Source organism: Gorilla gorilla, chromosome 4, assembly GCF_029281585.2.
Source record: "Gorilla gorilla gorilla isolate KB3781 chromosome 4, NHGRI_mGorGor1-v2.1_pri, whole genome shotgun sequence".
Lineage (NCBI taxonomy): Eukaryota > Metazoa > Chordata > Mammalia > Primates > Hominidae > Gorilla > Gorilla gorilla.
The window spans coordinates 16,559,769-16,576,577 of NC_073228.2; the positions used below are offsets into that span (position 1 = coordinate 16,559,769).

Sequence of the window (16,809 nt, forward strand, 5' to 3'; positions counted from 1 at the left end):
GCCGGCTGGTCACAAACTTCTGACCTCAGGTGATCCGCCCACCTTGGCCTCCCAAAGTGCTGGGATTACAGGCGTGAGCCACCATGCCTGGCCCCCTTTGAACCATTTTCATCTCCTGTGTCTCTCTCTCACCTTTCTTTCTTTCTTTCTTTCCTTCCTTCCCTCCCTCCTTTCTTCCTTTTTTTTTTTTTTTTTTTTTTTGAGATGGAATCTCGCTCTTTTTGCCCATGCTGGAGTGCAGTGGTGCGATCTCGGCTCACTGAAACCTCTGTCTCCTGGGTTCAAGAAATTCCCTTGCCTCAGCCTCCCCAGTAGCTGGGATTACAGCCATGTGCCACCACCCCTGGATAATTTTTGTATTTTTAGTAGAGATGGGGTTTCATCATGTCGGTCAGGCTGGTCTCCAACTCCTGATCTCAGGTGATCCACCTGCCTCGGTCTCCTAAAGTGCTGGGATTACAGGCGTGAGCCACCGTGCCTGGCCCCTTCTTTCTTTCAGCCAGAGTCTCACTTTGTTACCCAGGCTATAGTGCAGTGGTGCGATCATGGCTCACTGTATCCCCAACCTCCCAGACTCAGGCAATTCTCCCACCTCAACCCCCCGAGTAGCTGGGACTACAGGCACGCAACACCACACCTGGCTCTTTTTTGTACTTTTTGTAGAGACGAGGTCTTGCTATATTGCCCAGCCTGGTCTCAAAACTCCAAGGCTCAAGTGATCCACTCACCCCAGCCTCCCAAAGTGCTGGGCTTAAAGGCGTAATCGCCACACCTGGCCCATTTACTTTTCTTCATGGTTCCTTCTGTCCTCCTGCCATGCCTAAGCCAGCCAGTCATTTGGTTTTTATTGGAGTGTGCTCTTGCCAGGCATTAGGCTAGATGTGGCGAGCCAAGAAAAACAAGACATGGTCCCTGAGCTTGAGGAGCTCATAGTCTAAAGAGGAGAGGCAAGTGAGTAGATGGTAGTTTCCTAGGGCTGCCATAACAAAATTCACAATTTTGAGCGTTTTAAAATCTTTAAAATCAAGTCCAAGATCAAGATGTTGGCAGGTTTGGTTTCTTCTTCTTCTTTCGTCTTTCTTCTTCCTCTTCTTCCTTCTTTCTTCTTCCTCTTCTTCTTCTTCTTCTCCTTCTTCTTCTTCTTCTTTCTTCTCCTTCTTCTCCTTCTTCTCCTTCTTCTCCTCCTTCTTCTCCTTCTTCTCCTTTTTTTTTTTTTTTTCAAGACAGTCTTGCTCTGTTGCCCAGGCTGGAGTGCAGTGGCACGATCTTGACTCACTGCAACCTCTGCCTCCAGGGTTCAAGTGATTCTCCTGCCTCAGCCTCCTGAGTAGCTGGGATTACAGGCGCCCACCACCACGCCTGGCTAATTTTTGTATGTTTAGTAGAGAGGGGGTTTCATCATGTTGGCCAGGCTGATCTTGAACTCCTGACCTCAAGCGATCTGCCCACCCTGGCCTCCCAAAGTGCTGGGATTACAGGCATGAGTCACCACACGTGGCCAGGTTTTTTTTTCTGAGGCCTTATGGCTGTGGCTTCACCGCCCAGGTTCACGCCATTCTCCTGCCTCAGCCTCCTGAGTAGCTGGGACTACAGGCGTCTGCCACCTTGCCCAGATAATTTTTTGTATTTTTTTTTTTTTAGTAGAGACGGGATTTCACCATGTTAGCCAGGATGGTCTTGATCTCCTGACCTCATGATTCGCCCACCTCGGCCTCCCAAAGTGCTGGGATTACAGGCTTGAGCCACCGTGCCCGGCCCCAGTCTCTTCTTCTTAAGTGGACACCAGTCAGATTGGGTTAGGATTCAGCCTAACAGCCTTTCTTTTTCTTTTCTTTCTTTCTTTTCCCTTTCTTTTTTTTTCCTTTTTTTTTTTTTTTTGAGATGGAGTCTGTCTCTGTTGCCCAGACTGGAGTGCAGTGGCATGATCTCGGCTCACTGCAACCTCCGCCTCTGGGTTCAAACGATTCTCCTGCCTCAGCCTCTCAAGTAGCTGAGACTACAGGCGCCCGCCACCATACTCGGCTGATTTTTTTGTATTTTTAGTAGAGACGGGGTTTCACCGGGTTAGCCAGGATGGCCTCGATCTCCTGACCTCGTGATCTGCCCACCTCAGCCTCCCAAAGTGCTGGGATTACAGGCGTGAGCCACCGCGCCCGGCCTCAATAGCCTTCTTTTAATTCAGTCACCTCTTTAAAGGTCCTAGCCTCAAATACAGTCACATTCATAGGTACTGGGGGTGCGGCTTCAACATATGGATTTTGGGGAAAAGGATACAATTCAGCCATAATACCAACATATACTGCTATGAAAAGAGCAAAGATGGAGTGTTACCAGAATACACTGGAGGAACCAGATCTTCTGGGAAGGCTTCCTGTAGGAGGTGGCTCCTGAGTTAAGTGGTGAAGGACAGACAGGAGCCAGCTAAAGATGGGGAAGACAAGGAAAGCAGGCATTTGAGCCCAAAGGAGTAGCCTGCACAAGGTAAAAGAGTTATGGAGCTATTCAGGAAACTGTAAATAGTTCAAAAGAGTGGGGACAAAAAATTCAAAAGGAGGTTAGGCTAAGAGTTGAGGCCATTTGTAGAAGATATTTACAACTTTTTAAAAAAGGAGTTGAGGCTGGAGTTTTCATCAGGGGCCAGCCATGGAGGGACATATGGGGCATGCTGAGGAATTTGGGACCTTATCTGTGATCCCCACCCCCATTCTATTTGTGTTTTAGGAAGTCCACTCTGGTTCCAATATAGATAATGTCTTGGAGGGGACCAGTATGATTAGTTAGCAGGTTAAAGCAGCCACCCAGGAAGGATGGTGTCACGGGTCAGGTCAGGTGACAGAAATGGGGCCAGGAGGCCAGGCACAGTGGCTCCTGTAATCCCAGCACTTTGGGAGCCTGAGGTGGGAAGACTGCTTGAGCCCAGGAATTCAAGACCAACCTGGGAAACCCCATCTCTACAAAAAATACAAAAATTAGCCAGGTGTGGTGGTGCACACCTGTAGTCCCAGCTATTCTCGGGGGCTTAGGTGGGAGGATCACCTGAGCCCAGGGAAGGTTGAGGCTGCAGTGAGGCAAGATTGTGCCACTGCAATCCTGCCTGGGAAACAGAGTGAGACCATGAGAAAAGAAAGAAGAGAAGGAAACAAAGAAAGAAAGAAAGAGAGAGAGGGAGGGAGGGAGGGAGGAAGGAAGGAAGGAGAAAGAAAAAAGAGGGAAGGAAGAAGGGGGAAGGGAAGGAAGGAAGGAAGGAAAAGAAGGGAGGGAAGGAGGGAGGGAGGGAAGGGAGGAAGGAAGGAAGGAAAAGAAAGAGAGAAAGAAAGAGAGAGAAAGAAGAAAAAAGAAAAGAAAAAAAGAGGAAGAAAGAAGGCCAGGTGCGGTGGCTCACGCCTGTAATCCCAGCACTTTGGGAGGCCGAGGCAGGTGGATCACCTGAGGTCAGGAGTTTGAGACCAGCCTGGCCAACATGGTGAAGCCCCGCCTCCACTAAAAATACACAGATTAGCTGGGTGTGATGGCGGGCGCCTGTAATCCCAGCTACTTGGGAGGCTGAGGCAGGAGAATCACTTGAATCGAGGAGGCAGAGGTTGTAGTGAGTCAAGATTGTGCCACTGTACTCCAGCCTGGGCAACAGAGCAGGACTCTGTCTAAAAGAGAGAGAGAGAAAGAGAGAAAGAAAGAGGGAGAGATAAAGAGAAAGAGAGGAAGGAAAGAAGGTAAAGAAAGGAAGAGAGAAAGAGAGAGAAAGAAAATGAAGAAAGAAAGAGAAAAAAGAAAATGAAAGGAAAAAGAAAGGAAAGAAAGAAAAAAGAAAGAAGGAAGGAAAGAAAGAGGGAGGGAGGGAAGGCAGGAAGGAAGGAAAGAAGGAAGGAAGGAAGGAAGGAAAAGGTGGCCAGGATGTTGGAGAGGGGTCACAGCACTTGGTCTCATTGCTAAACTCAGCATCAGAGGGAACACTGGAAGCCTGAGAGGAGTACACAGCCTTGGCTCACAACTTAAGCGAAGGAAATTCTAGATGAGAACTTCCAAGATCAATTGGGCAAGGGAGCATAGAATTTCAAATGCCCAATTTTAGGCTGTCACTGGCTGTTACTGGGTATCTAGTGCTTTCCCACTAAAGAGAAGCTTGGAAATATGGGCTCAGGATGACCCTGAGAAGGTCTTGAGCCAGGTCCTAAGGGAAAGAGGCTCACTGTCAGGCCGGGTTTGTATCCAAGGTTCGGTAAATTTCAGGGCAATGTCCAGATTTTACCTGCAGGTGGCAGCCCCGTAACTCACAGAAAACAAAGCCTGAAGCCCTTTCTGACGACTAAAAACCCCCAAGGAAAACAGAGACTTTTTTGGTGATTTTGTGCATTGTGAAGCTACTGATGGAGCCGGTTTGTAATTAGCAAGTTTCGCTACAGTGACAACAGGTTTTCATACCAGGGTGTGACTTTTACTTTACAACTTGCCTCTTGTTCCAATTTCTTTCCATTATTTAACACTAGCCATGCACCTATTCAAAACACTGCTGCCTCTAATGTGTTTTTTTCTCAGTGTGGAATGATCTTGGGCAACATTGTCTCAAGTTTCTGAGTCTGTGTCTGTGAGAAAAAAAATTTTTCAAAAAGACAATATAACAAATGTTGACTTAAAAAAAAGTCACCCACGAGCCTACCATTTTAACACATATTATTTTTACTTTTAAATGTTCCCTTCCAAATCTGGTTCCCATGCATATACTTTTACATGAACATACTCAATGTCTGTTTTTATCAATGGTGTATTTTAAAAGGAAATACTTAACTTTTTTTTTCCTGTTCTCTTAGGCATCTACTCTTTTCTGAGATCTCACCCACTTCCTTAGCTTTAAATACCACCACGGCACAGAAAAGCAGCCACATTTCAGTCTCTGGTCAGCCTTTATTATTCATCCATCCATCCATCCATCCATCCATTTATTCACTGCATGCACTGTGCTGGGTACTGGGAATACAAATGTGAAAAGGTGACCCTGTCTGTTTGGGAGCTTGTAGACCACCGAAGGGGGAGGGCTGGGGGACAATGAGTGAATGATTCATGATGCAATGAGATTGGAGGTATGGTGGGAAATTTTTTTTTTTTTTTTGAGACAGAGTCTTGCTCTGTTGCCCAGGCTGAATGCAGTGACACGATCACGCCTCACTGTAGCCTCCATCTCCCGGGCTCAGATGATCCTACTACCTCAGCCTTCTGAGTAGCTCCCAACTAGAGGTGTTTGCCACCCTGCCCAGCTAATTTTTGCATTTTTAGTAGAGGTGGGGTTTTACCATGTTGCCCAGGTTGGTCTTGAACTCCTGGACTCAACTGATCCACCCACCTCCACCTCCAAAAGTGAGATGTGAGCCACTGTGCCTGACCTACCACGGAAATTTTGAAGAAGAAAACTGACTTGGGGACCTAGAGGAAGGGTAGAAAGCCAACTGAACAGAGGAAATTGCATGTGTAAAGATATGGACACTCAAAGGATCATGACACCTTCCGGAAACCACAAGTGGGTTAGTATTGGTGGAGTATGTGTTACTGGAGACTGAGAAGGTGGCACTGGCTGGAAGGGCCAGATCTTTAAGAGCCTTGTGAGGGACTTGAGACAGTAGATGATGAATGTCTTAGTTCCAATTGGTTTTCTACTCTGCAGCCAGGGTGACAAAATATTTGGAAGATAAAAATTTGACCATGGCCCACTCCTACTTCAGTATTCCACAGAGTCAAGTCTCAAGTCTTTAGCAATAATGAAAAACTGGGTGCAGTGGCTCATGCCTGTAACCCCAGCACTTTAGGATGCTGAGGTGGGAGGATCAAGAGTTCAAGACCAGGCTAGCAACAAAGTCAGACTCCTCTTCTCTACAAAAAATTAAAAAATTAGTCTGGGTGCAGTGGCCTATGCCTGTAATCCCAGCACTTTGGGAGGCCGAGGTGTGTGGATCACCTGAGGTCAGGAGTTCGAGACCAGCCTGGCCAACATGGTGATACCCCCATCTCTACTAAAAATACGAAAATTACCCGGGCGTGGTGGTGCGTGCCTGTAGTCCCAGCTATTGGGGAGGCTGAGGCAGGAGAATTGCTTCAACCTGGGAGGCAGAGGTTGCAGTGAGCCAAGATGGTGCCACTTCACTCCAGCCTGGGTGACAGAGCAAGACTCTGTCTCAAAAAAAAAAAAAAAAAAAAATTAGTCAGGCATGGTGGTGGCGCATGCCTATGATCCCAGCTATGTGGCAGGAGGATTGTTTGAGTTCAGGAGGTTGAGGCTGCAGTGAGTTGTGATCACACCACTGTACTTCAGCCTGGGCAATACAGCAAGACCCTATCTCAAAAAAAAAAGAGAGAGAGAGAGAAAAGCAAAGGCCCTTCACGAGCTTCTTCAGCTGCTTTACCCACATGCCACACATCCTTCCTTGTCCCAGCTATTGGCTTCCTTACATCCTCGCTTACTGTCTGGCCTTCACACTTGCTGTATCCTTTCTTCCTCTCAGGCTAAGCAGGGTCTCAGCTTAAAGCCCACTTCCTCTGCCTTCCCTCATAGTGGATGAGGTCCGGTCCCCTGCTGTATGCTTCCAAAGCCACCAGCACTATCCTGGTCAAATTCTCAGAGACATGTCTTCCCCTTCAGGCTGCAGACTCTGTGGAGGGTTGTCCTCCTCTCTAGAGAGTAGATGCTCTAGGCTGGGCGTGGTGGCTCACGCTTGTAATCTTAGCACTTTGGGAGGCTAAGGCGGGCAGATTGCCTGAGCCCAGGAGTTTGAGACCAACCTAACCAACATGATGATACCCATCTCTACTAAAAACACAAACATTTAGCCAAGCGTGGTGGTGCATGACTGTTGTCCCAGGTACTGGGGGGCTGAGGCAGGAGGATCTCTTGCCCAGGAGGTTGAGGCTGCAGTGAGCCCTGATCGTGCCACTGCACTCCAGCCAGGGCAACAGAGTGAGACCCTGTCTCAATATATACATACATACATACGTACATACATACATACTTACATAACACAAAAAATTAGCTGGGCGTGGTGGCACGTGCCTGTAGTTCTGGCTACTTGGGAGACTCAGATGGGAGAATTACCTGAGCCTGGGAAGTCAAGGCTGCAGTGAGCTGAGGTTGCGCCACTGCACTCCAGCCTGGGTGACAAGAGTGAGACCCTGTCTCAAAAACAAAAAAAAAACAAAGAGAATAGATGCTTAGTTAATGTTGGCAAAGAGAATGAATGAATACATTAAGCTTTTCTTTTATTTCTTTTTTTTGAGATGGAGTCTGGTTCTGTCACCCAGGTTGGAGTGCAGTGGCATGATCTTTGCTTACTGCAACCTCCACCTCCTGGGTTCAAGCAATTCTCCTGCCTCAGCCTCCTGAGTAGCTGGGGTTACAAGCATGTGCCACCACGCCCGGCTAATTTTTGCATTTTTAGTAGAGATGAGGTTTCACCATGTTGGCTAGGCTGGTCTCAAACTCCTGACTTCAAGTGATCCACCTGCCTCAGCCTCCCAAAGTGCTGGGATTATGGGAGAGAACGCTGCGCCCAGCTTGTCAAGCTTTTCAACAGCATACTGAATATTTCCACCTGCATGTCTCCTGGAATGCTGAATTCTGCATTTCCAAAAATGAGTCATCATCATGTTGGGGCTCAGAGAATGATACCCCAAAGTATGCTCCTCTGGCATTCTGAGCACTTTTGAATGAAAGGAAATTGGAAGGACTTACAAGCTGCCTCAGAACCAAGGACTTTTTAAAGTTTTGTTTCACCACCCCACGTGCATGCAGGGGCTGTCTGAAAGTTCCCTTAGCTGACTGAGAAACCAAAAGAAATTCAATTGTGTACTTGCTTTGGCAGCACATATACTAAAATTGGAATGATACAGAGATTAGCATAGCCCCTGAGCAAGAAGACATGCAAATTGGTGACGGGATCCATTAAAAAAAAAAGAAAAAGAGCAGGTGTGGTGGCTCACGCCTGTAATCCCAGCACTTTGGGAGGCCGAGGCGGGCGGATCACCTGAGGTCGGGAGTTCGAGACCAGCCTGACCAACAGGGAAAAGCCCCATCTCTGCTAAACATACAAAATTAGCCGGGCGTGGTGGTGCATGCCTGTAATCCCAGCTACTCGGGAGGCTGAGGCAGGAGCATCACTTGAACCTGGGAGGTGGAGGTTTCGGTGAGCTGAGATCACGCCATTGCACTCCAGCCTGGGCAACAAGAGCGAAACTACATCTCAAAAAAAAAAAAAAAAAAAAAAAGAAAAGAAAAAAAATAGATGCGATTGTCTTAAAATTTCCTCCCTAGGACTCTCGTCAAATAACCAGGAAATATTAACTACCAGAGAAGAGAAAAGACTAAAAGTTGTCACCACATCCAAACAGACTTTTCATCTATTCTCCTGAGGACAGCTGAGATTATTTAGGAGACTTTATCTGCATAGTAAGACAACCTTTATTTACAGTGAAGTCCTGCACCTCACCTTCCTGAAATTTGTCACAACCTCCAGCTCCCAGAGCTCAGAGGAACTTTGTCCCAGGCATTGTTTGGGCTCATTCCTTTTCCCTAAAAATAATTGACTACCTTTCAGTATTGCTGACCTCCGCTCATCTCCCTCTCCTCTGCAAAGATGGTGCTCTTTAAGCTTCAGCCACCTGGCTCTTCTCTGAGTCTCATATTCTGTATGGTAACCATGCACACTGCATGTCAGTAAATTTGTATGTGCTTTCTTCTGTTAATCTATTGCCAGTTTATTTCAGCAGACTCAAACTGTCAGAGTGGAAGGGAAAAATTCCCTTCACCCCTACAATCGTCTCCTCACCTGCCCTTCCCTGTTCTCTGTGCCTGCCCCCTCCAGTCAGCTATGCCTTTTGACTGGCAAATTTCTGTGTTCTCCCTGTTATCCAGGCCCACTCAAAACAAAAAACTGCAATTCTTCCCTCACGTCTTCCTCTCTGCTTAGCAGCTAAGTCCCTCCCTTCCATTTCTATTTTTTTCTGGCTGCTATTTTAGAACAAAGTGGCATAGTGCGGGAAAAAAATGTGGATTTTAGAACAAGACAGGCCTTAGTCCAAATCTTAGGTCTACTATATTTTGGCTTCCTTGGGTAAATTACTAACCTCTCTAAGGCTTAGTTTCCAAGTCTGTAAAATGGGGATATTACCCACCCTGTGGAGGCGCTATGACTTAAGTATGCATCAAGTGGTAAATAGAGGGTCCTTTTCTTATTTTCACCTCATATCAGACACCTCCTGCTCAGAAACCTTCAGAGGTTGCCCATTACTTGACTATGACACCTAAGCCATGCATTTTGCATTTTGGCCCCTCTCTCTCATCACTCTTCCCCCCAATTACTGGGGCTTGGACTAATCAAAAACATTGGTTGATGGCCAGGAGTGTTGGCTCACATCTGTAATCCCAGCACTTTGAGAGGCTGAGGCAGGTGGATCACCTGAGGTCAGGAGTTCGAGACCAGCCTGGCCAACATGGCGAAACCCTGTCTCTATTAAAAATACAAAAATTAGCTGGGTGTGGTGGCAGGCTGCTGTAATCTCAGTTACTTGAGAGGCTGAGGTGACAGAATGCTTGAACCCAGGAGGTGGAAGTTGCAGTGAGCCAAAATCATGCCACTGCACTCCACTCCAGCCTGGGCAACAGTGCAAGTCTCAAAACAAACAAACAAACAAAAAAAACACAAAAAAACAGGCGTGGTGGCTCACGCCTGTAATCCCAGCATTTTGGGACGCCAAGGTGGGCGGATCACCTGAGGTCAGGAGTTTGAGACCAGACTGACCAACATGGAGAAACCCCATCTCTACTAGAAATACAAAATTAGCTGGGTGTGGTGGCACATGCCTGTAATCCCAGCTACTCGGGAGGCTGAGGCAGGAGAATCCCTTGAACCCGGGAGGCGGAGCTTGCGGTGAGCCAAGATCGCGCACCATTGCACTCCAGCCTGGGCAACAAGAGCAAAACTCCGTCTCAAAAAAAAAAAAAAAAAAAAAAGGCTGATTCCATTACTCTTCCCTCTTTCCTCCCTGCTTTCACTTTGCCGTTCAAACCAAATCCTTCTTGATTAGCTCAGCACCAAGTACTGGCTCCCTCCTCAGCCATCCCTATGTGTAGTTCAGTGGCACTTGGGGCCAACTGCTTGTCTTACAGATTAGGCAACTCTAGATTACAAAGCACTGAAAGCAGGGGCTTCATCTGGTTGGTCTTTGACCCTGCAGAGCCCCTTGCACACAGGTGATGCTCAATAAATACTTGGTGAAAGCACAATTCATTTTCTGTGTTTCAATGGGCTTGTTTTCTCTATAGAATCAGATGCTTGGTTATTCTCACCTCAGCGCTATTTTGTTGGCTTCCAGAAGGCACAGTAACACTAGGTGTGTTGTGTTCTGTCCTTTACTTGGAAGAGCTTTGGGAACTGAAAAATAAGAATTATTTCTCCAAGCCTCATCTTCTGCCACTCCCCCGTACTCACCGGCCTCATACAGGAATTGAACTACTTAGCACTGCACAGAACACGACTTTCTCTCTCACGCCTCCGTTCCTCTGTACTTAGCCTCTGTACTTACGTGCCATTCCCTTTCCCTGAAATGCCCTTACTCTGGCTTCTCTGCCTGGCAAATTCCTACTCATCCTCCAAGACTCAGCTCAGACGTCGCCGCATCACATCTGTGAAGGCTCTTCTGCAATGGGCAGTGTAGCAGTACCCCCTCCATTTTTTCAGCTTCCTCAGCAAACTCCAAATAATTATAACAGTACTTATGGCATTATTTGTTTATTTTTCTTCTACTTCCTAGACCGTGAATTCCTTAAGGGCCAAGATTTCTGTTCTATACCCAGCACAGTGTTCGGCCTATATTTGAGAATCCGGTCCGTACAAACTCTGCAGTGATTCAATCAATGAGCAAACAAACTCACCAATCATTCAACACAGCAGAGTTTGTACGGACCGGATTCTCAAACATTTTAAGACCTGGTCCTCTATTTGGAGTGCTTCATTCTGGAAGATCTCTTCCTCCCCCCAGCCCCTACCCATCCAACTGCCTAGGTTTGGTAGAAGAGGAAAAGAAAGTGATTAGACGGGGGAAGAGTCCTTCAGGGCTAAGCTGTCATTTACCCGCTCTGGCACCGAGAGGGTTACGGCGACCCGGGGGCGGAGCCGTGCCGAGGCCACCTGCTGCGGGGAGGCCTGGCGCATGCGCCCTGACACCTAGCTGGTTCCCTACCTGCGGGGGCCCGGCTGAGGAGGAGCGCTTGCGCTCTGGGTCTTTTCCGCCGGGGGAAGTCTCGCGGGGGCGGGGCGGGGCGGGGCCTCGTGGAGAAGTTCTCGCGGGACACCGACGGGGAGCGGAAGCCAGAAGGCATTGCTGCTTCGGCGACCGGGTGGCGGCGGCAGCGGCTGTGGCAGAGTCTGTGCCTGTGGCGGTGACGGCGGCGGGAGCAAGCGCTGCCCTCGCAGAGCAGCCTTGGGGTCGCCGGCCGCTCGCAGGGTTGTGGAGGGGCGGGCCGGACGCTGAGCGGAGCAGCTGCGCCACGGTGAGTACGGGAGGCTGCGCTCGGCGCCTCTCTGGTGCCTTTTCCTCTCGGCTCTACAGCGGGAGTGGGCCCCGGGGGAACCGGGACCGGCCCCGGGGTTCGCGTCGGGGCGGCGAGGCTTGGGACGTGGAGCGCAATCCCCGGGGCTCCGGACTCTACGTTTCTCCTTTTGGGGCGCTTCCTTCCTGGGGACCGTCCTCCTCCGGCTCTTGGCTCTGGGCAGTCCGGGGGAAGAGGTCGGGGTTCTCTGGCGAGGTCGCCTGCCTTCATCGGGAGGGTTTGTACGGAAGGGGCCCGGGAAGCCCAGGCGGGCCGAACGCCGACTGAGTCAGTCTACCCGAGCCTGGCGGCGGGGGACTGGTGTGGGCTGCAGCTGCGGTGATTGATGTGCCTTCGACCTGCACGGCAACCACGTCACCATCTCCTGGCGTCTTTGGGCTTAATTTTGTGCGGGAATCCACTTTGGGGTAGAACGTTTGCTGCTGGAGCCGGGGGAGATACCTTTATTCTGACACTTAAAAAAAAAAAACTATTTGAAAAATATTTGTCAAGAAAAATTCAGCAGTAGCAGGTTGGACTGCACCGAGGAAGGATTGCGGCGAGAGCGGGCGGTGGTAATTTTCATTTGCAGCGCGCCCTCTCTATGATTGTAAGCCACACATGAGTTATGGCTTGTTTAGAAAGTTTTTCAAGGCTGGCTTCAAACGCTGTGAAAGTGCAGTTTGCAGGGGACTGAAGTGCACTTGAGGTCTGTCTCTTTTTGATGCTGTTGACTTTCCGAAATGTCAGACACATGAGAGAAATTAGCATTAGGCTATTTTGGCTTTCTTACTCCTCTTTCTCCAGTTATTTCCTTCCTTCTCTATCTGCTTCTGTCCTTTCCACTAGGGACACGAAATGCTTGTGTAATGCAAGTCATTTGCCCCTTCCTCCCCCCACCCCCCCCCTTTTTTTCTAATGTACTTCCCCTTCCTCCTTGTAGTCCCCACTCTGGCGTAGTTTTTCGAGGTTTCTTCCCTTTCGTGCTGTTCGTTTTCTCTCATTTCAAGATTCCGTCTTTTTTCTCGGGAAGAGACTCTCTTTCCTTGCTTTCGTTCCTTTACTTTTGCGCGTCCCCTGCGTTCCCTGCAGTCAGCCAGAAGGGTTGCTAGAGAGCCGTGGGAGGCTGAAGTCCCCTCTCTGAGAACGGGGAGGCTCAAAAGATTGAATTCATCCCTAAGAAATCAGTCCTGCCACTAGGTCACAAGTGTGGTTTGCTTGTATTATTTTTGTCTTTTACTCTTTTTCTTTTAAGATTATGCTTCTGTGCCTGCTTATGTTTTCTTCTAGTATGTCTTTATAATAGGAAGATTGGGTCAGCTCAGTGACTTTTTTTTTTTTAGGCAGAGTTTTGCTCTTTTTCCCCAGGCTGGAGTGCAATGGTGCTATATCGGCTCACTGCAACTCTGCCTCCTGGGTTCAAGCGATTCTCCTGCCTCAGCCTCCCGAGTAGCTGGGATTACAGGCGCCCACCACCACGTCCAGCGAATTTTGTATTTTTAGTAGAGATGGGGTTTCACTGTGTTGCCCAGGCTGGTCTTGAACTCCTGACCTCAGGTAATCCACCCGCCTCGGCCTCCCAAAGTGTTGGGATTACAGGCGTGAGCCACAGCACCCGGCCAGAGTTAATTCTTATAATCAGCTTTCTTCTACTAAACACAAGCATTTATTTATTTATTTTATTTTTTTGAGACGGAGTCTCGCTCTGTCGCCCAGGCTGGAGTGCAGTGGTGCGATCTCGGCTCACTGCAGCTTCCACCTCCTGGGTTCAAGCGATTCTCCTGCCTCGCACTCCCGAGTAGCTGGGATTACAGGTGCTCACCACCACGCCTGGCTAATTTTTGTATTTTTGTAAAGACAGAGTTTCACCATGTTGGCCAGGCTGGTCTCGAATTTCTGACCTCAAGTGATCTGCCCATCTCAGCCTTGGGATTACAGACATGAGCCACTGCGCCCGGCCTGAACTCAAACGTTTAAATGTTTGAGGCACTTTACTTCGTCAGCAAGTTATTCAGATTTGAGAGGCTTGCTGGGTTTTAAATACTACTGGTTGATGGTACTTAGAGATTCTTCTCAGTAATTGCTGTTATCATGTTGCATGTTGTCCATCAGAGTTCTAATTGTTACACATATAACAGAAGAGGAATGGATTTTGGAGAAATGAAGTAATACAGAATAGAGAGTCACCATGCCCTCCGGAGAGAAATTAATACTTGCTTAATTCAGAGGAACTCTCCACCATTACTGAATGGCTTTTGAGAGTCTGTATATATATATATTTATATATATATATATATATTTTTTTTTTTTTTGGTCAAAGTTGCCTTTTTCCTAGTTGTGCTAAGTGAATACGCATTATTTTCTTTTTCCTTTTTTTTTTTTTTTTTTTGAGACAGATTCTCGCTCTTGTTGCCCAGGCTAGAGTGCAATGGCACGATCTCGGGTCACCACAACTTCCACCTCCTGGGTTCGGGCAGTTCTTCTGCCTCAGCCTCCCTAGTAGCTGGGATCACAGGCATGCACCACCACGCCTGGCTAATTGTGTATTTTTAGTAGAGACAGGGTTTCTCCATGTTGGTCAGGCTGGTCTGGAACTCCCGACCTCAGGTGATCCACTCACCTCAGCCTCCCAAAGTGCTGGGATTACAGGCGTGAGCCACCGCGCCCGGCCAATATGCATTATTTTCATTTCATGCAAGGACATTTTAGTGCATTATCTGGAATGCAAATTTTAAAATCTGGTTAAGGCATCCTTATGGTATAGCAGTTATTTAAAATTTAGTATCCATAAAAATCACTGGGAGATCTTTTTAAAATTAGGTTCTGGTAGAACTCCAGGATGTACCCCACAGTGAATCAGTCTCTGAATGGGTGGATTTTGATACAGATGGTCTAAGGATCAAAACTGTTGTTACCAAATGCAGCCATAAATAATAAGACTGCTGTGTGGCTTTAAGTAATTCAACTTAAAATTACATTTTTCTGTGTATACACAAAGTCAGTATTTAGAATAGCCTAATGGAATGAGTGACTATAAGCATGATTCACTTTTACATGTGTAAATTTTTTAGCATTCTTAATACTGTGATGTGGAGTGATTTAACTTGAAATTTATACTTAATAGGGTCATTAATTTGCTTACCAGAGAATTCTTCTGAGTCTGTAGACTCAGACTAAAGATTTTTCAGCTTTACAGTGGTGTGAAAGCAATAGCACTCAGTAAAAACTATACTTCCAGTACCCATATAACTGTTTTGTTTTTCACTCTCAGTACCATAGTCAGTAAATTACAGGAGATATTCATCACTTTGTTATAAAATGGGCTTTGTGTTAGATGATTTTGCTCAGCTGTAGGCTAATGTGTTTGGAGCACATTTAAGGTAAGGTAGGCTAGGCTAAGCTGTGGTGTTTGGTAGGTTAGGTGTATTAAAATGCATTTCCATGTAACAATATTTTCAACTGATGATGGTTTCATCAGGATATCTGCCTATGCAGATGGAAGCTCCACATTTACTCTTAGAACATGTAGGCTAGTATTTGAAAAGAGACTGAAAATACTAGTTAAGGTCTCTGGCTTATACTAGATTATAATAATAAAATCATCACAGCCCACACTATAGTGGATAATTAGTTAGCTCAGTCTTTTGGAGAGAGCCAGAGACTTCTGCCAAGCAGTTTACAACCATTATCTCTTTTAATTATCAAAATGACTTTATAAGGTAGTTGGCTGTTATTATTCCCATTTTCCAGTTAAGGGATACTAGGGATTACAGAATATAAGTTACTTCTCCAGTGTCCCCTCATTAGTAAGTGGAAAGTGACATTTGAATCCAAGTCTAACTCCAGAGCGTCAGTAAGCTTTTTGGTTTGTGTTGTAACTACAAAAGTAACACATGCCTATTGTAAAAATAATGAAAATACAATTGAGGTGTATCATGCAGAAAGTAAAAGTGTTCTGTGATCTCGCTAGCAGAGATAACCATTGTTAGCCTTTTTTTTTAAGCACATACTGATGTATTATTTTGCCTTACAGAAATAGGATAAACTATAATTTTTCTGCAGCTTTAAAAATTTGAGGAGAATGGCTTGAACCCGGGAGGTGGAGGTTGCTTTGAGCAGAGATCATACCACTGCACTCTAGCCTGGGCGACAGAGCAAGACTCCGTCTCAAAAAAAAAAAAAAAAAATTGATATATCCTGGTATTTATGTAGATACTGCATACACAAGCTCATGGATATTGATCAAGGGTGTGGGTGTATATGTGTATGTTGCACATTGTATTTTGTCTCATTGTTTCAGTGAGATAAATCTGGGAAGTGGAATTGCTTGGTCAAGAGTATGTATTGGTCAGGCACAGTAGCTCACGCCTGTCACCCTGGAACTTTGGGAGGCCGAGGTGGGCGGATCACTTGAGGTTGGAGACCAGCCTGGCCAACATGGTGAAACCTCGTCTTTATTTGAAAATACAAACATTAAAAACACACACAAACACACAAAAAAAGAAAATTCAAAAATTAGGTGGTGGTGACACGCCTGGAATCCCAGCTACTTGGGAGGCTGAGGCAAGGAGAATCGCTTGAACCCAGGAGGTGGAGGTTACAGTGAGATGAGATCACACCACTGCATTCCAGCCTGGGCAACAGAGCGAGACTCCGTCTCAAAAAGAAAAAAGGAGCATGAGGCTGGGTATGGTGGTATGCATGTAATCCCAGCACTTTGGGAGGCCAAGGCCGGTGGATTGCCTGAAGTCAGGAGTTCGAGACCAGCCTGGCCAACCTAGTGAAAGCCCGTCTCTACTAACAGTACAAAAATTAGCCAGGCATGGTGGTGCACGCCTATAGTCCCAGCTACTTGGGAGGCTGAGGCAGGGGAATTGCTGGAACTCAGGAGGCGGAGATTGCAGTGAGCTGAGATCGTGCCATTGCACTTCAGCCTGGGTGACAGAGCAAGACTCCATCTCAAAAAAAGGAGTATGTATTTAGAAAAATTAGCCAGGTGTGGTGGCACACACCTGTAGTCCCAGCTACTTGGGAAGCTGAGGCGGGAGGATGGCCTGAGCCTGGGAGGTCAAGGCTGCAGTGAGCCAAGATGGCACCCACTGCACTCCAGACTGGGTGACAGAGCAAGACCCTGTCTCAAAAAAAAAAGAGTATGTATTAATATTTCAAAATTGTCGGTCAGGGCCGGGCACGGTGGCTCATGCCTGTAATCCCAGCACTTTGGGAGGCTGAGGCGGGCGGAT

The 16,809-nt window shown here is 47.2% G+C and overlaps 1 protein-coding gene and 1 non-coding gene across 2 annotated transcripts in view; both read left to right on the forward strand.

Annotated features, from left to right (window-relative positions):
• Window positions 1-7,825: 7,825 nt before the first annotated feature.
• LOC115934782 (U6 spliceosomal RNA) lies at window positions 7,826-7,928 on the forward strand. The gene has a single exon (XR_004070535.3). It is a non-coding gene; the product is annotated as a U6 spliceosomal RNA (small nuclear RNA).
• Window positions 7,929-11,229: 3,301 nt separating this feature from the next.
• Window positions 11,230-16,809, forward strand: part of GRB2 (growth factor receptor bound protein 2) — an 87,492-nt gene continuing 81,912 nt past the window's right edge. The window contains exon 1 of the mRNA XM_004040999.5: window positions 11,230-11,527. The gene's annotated coding sequence lies outside the window, so the exon portion shown is untranslated. The remainder of the gene's footprint in view (window positions 11,528-16,809) is intronic.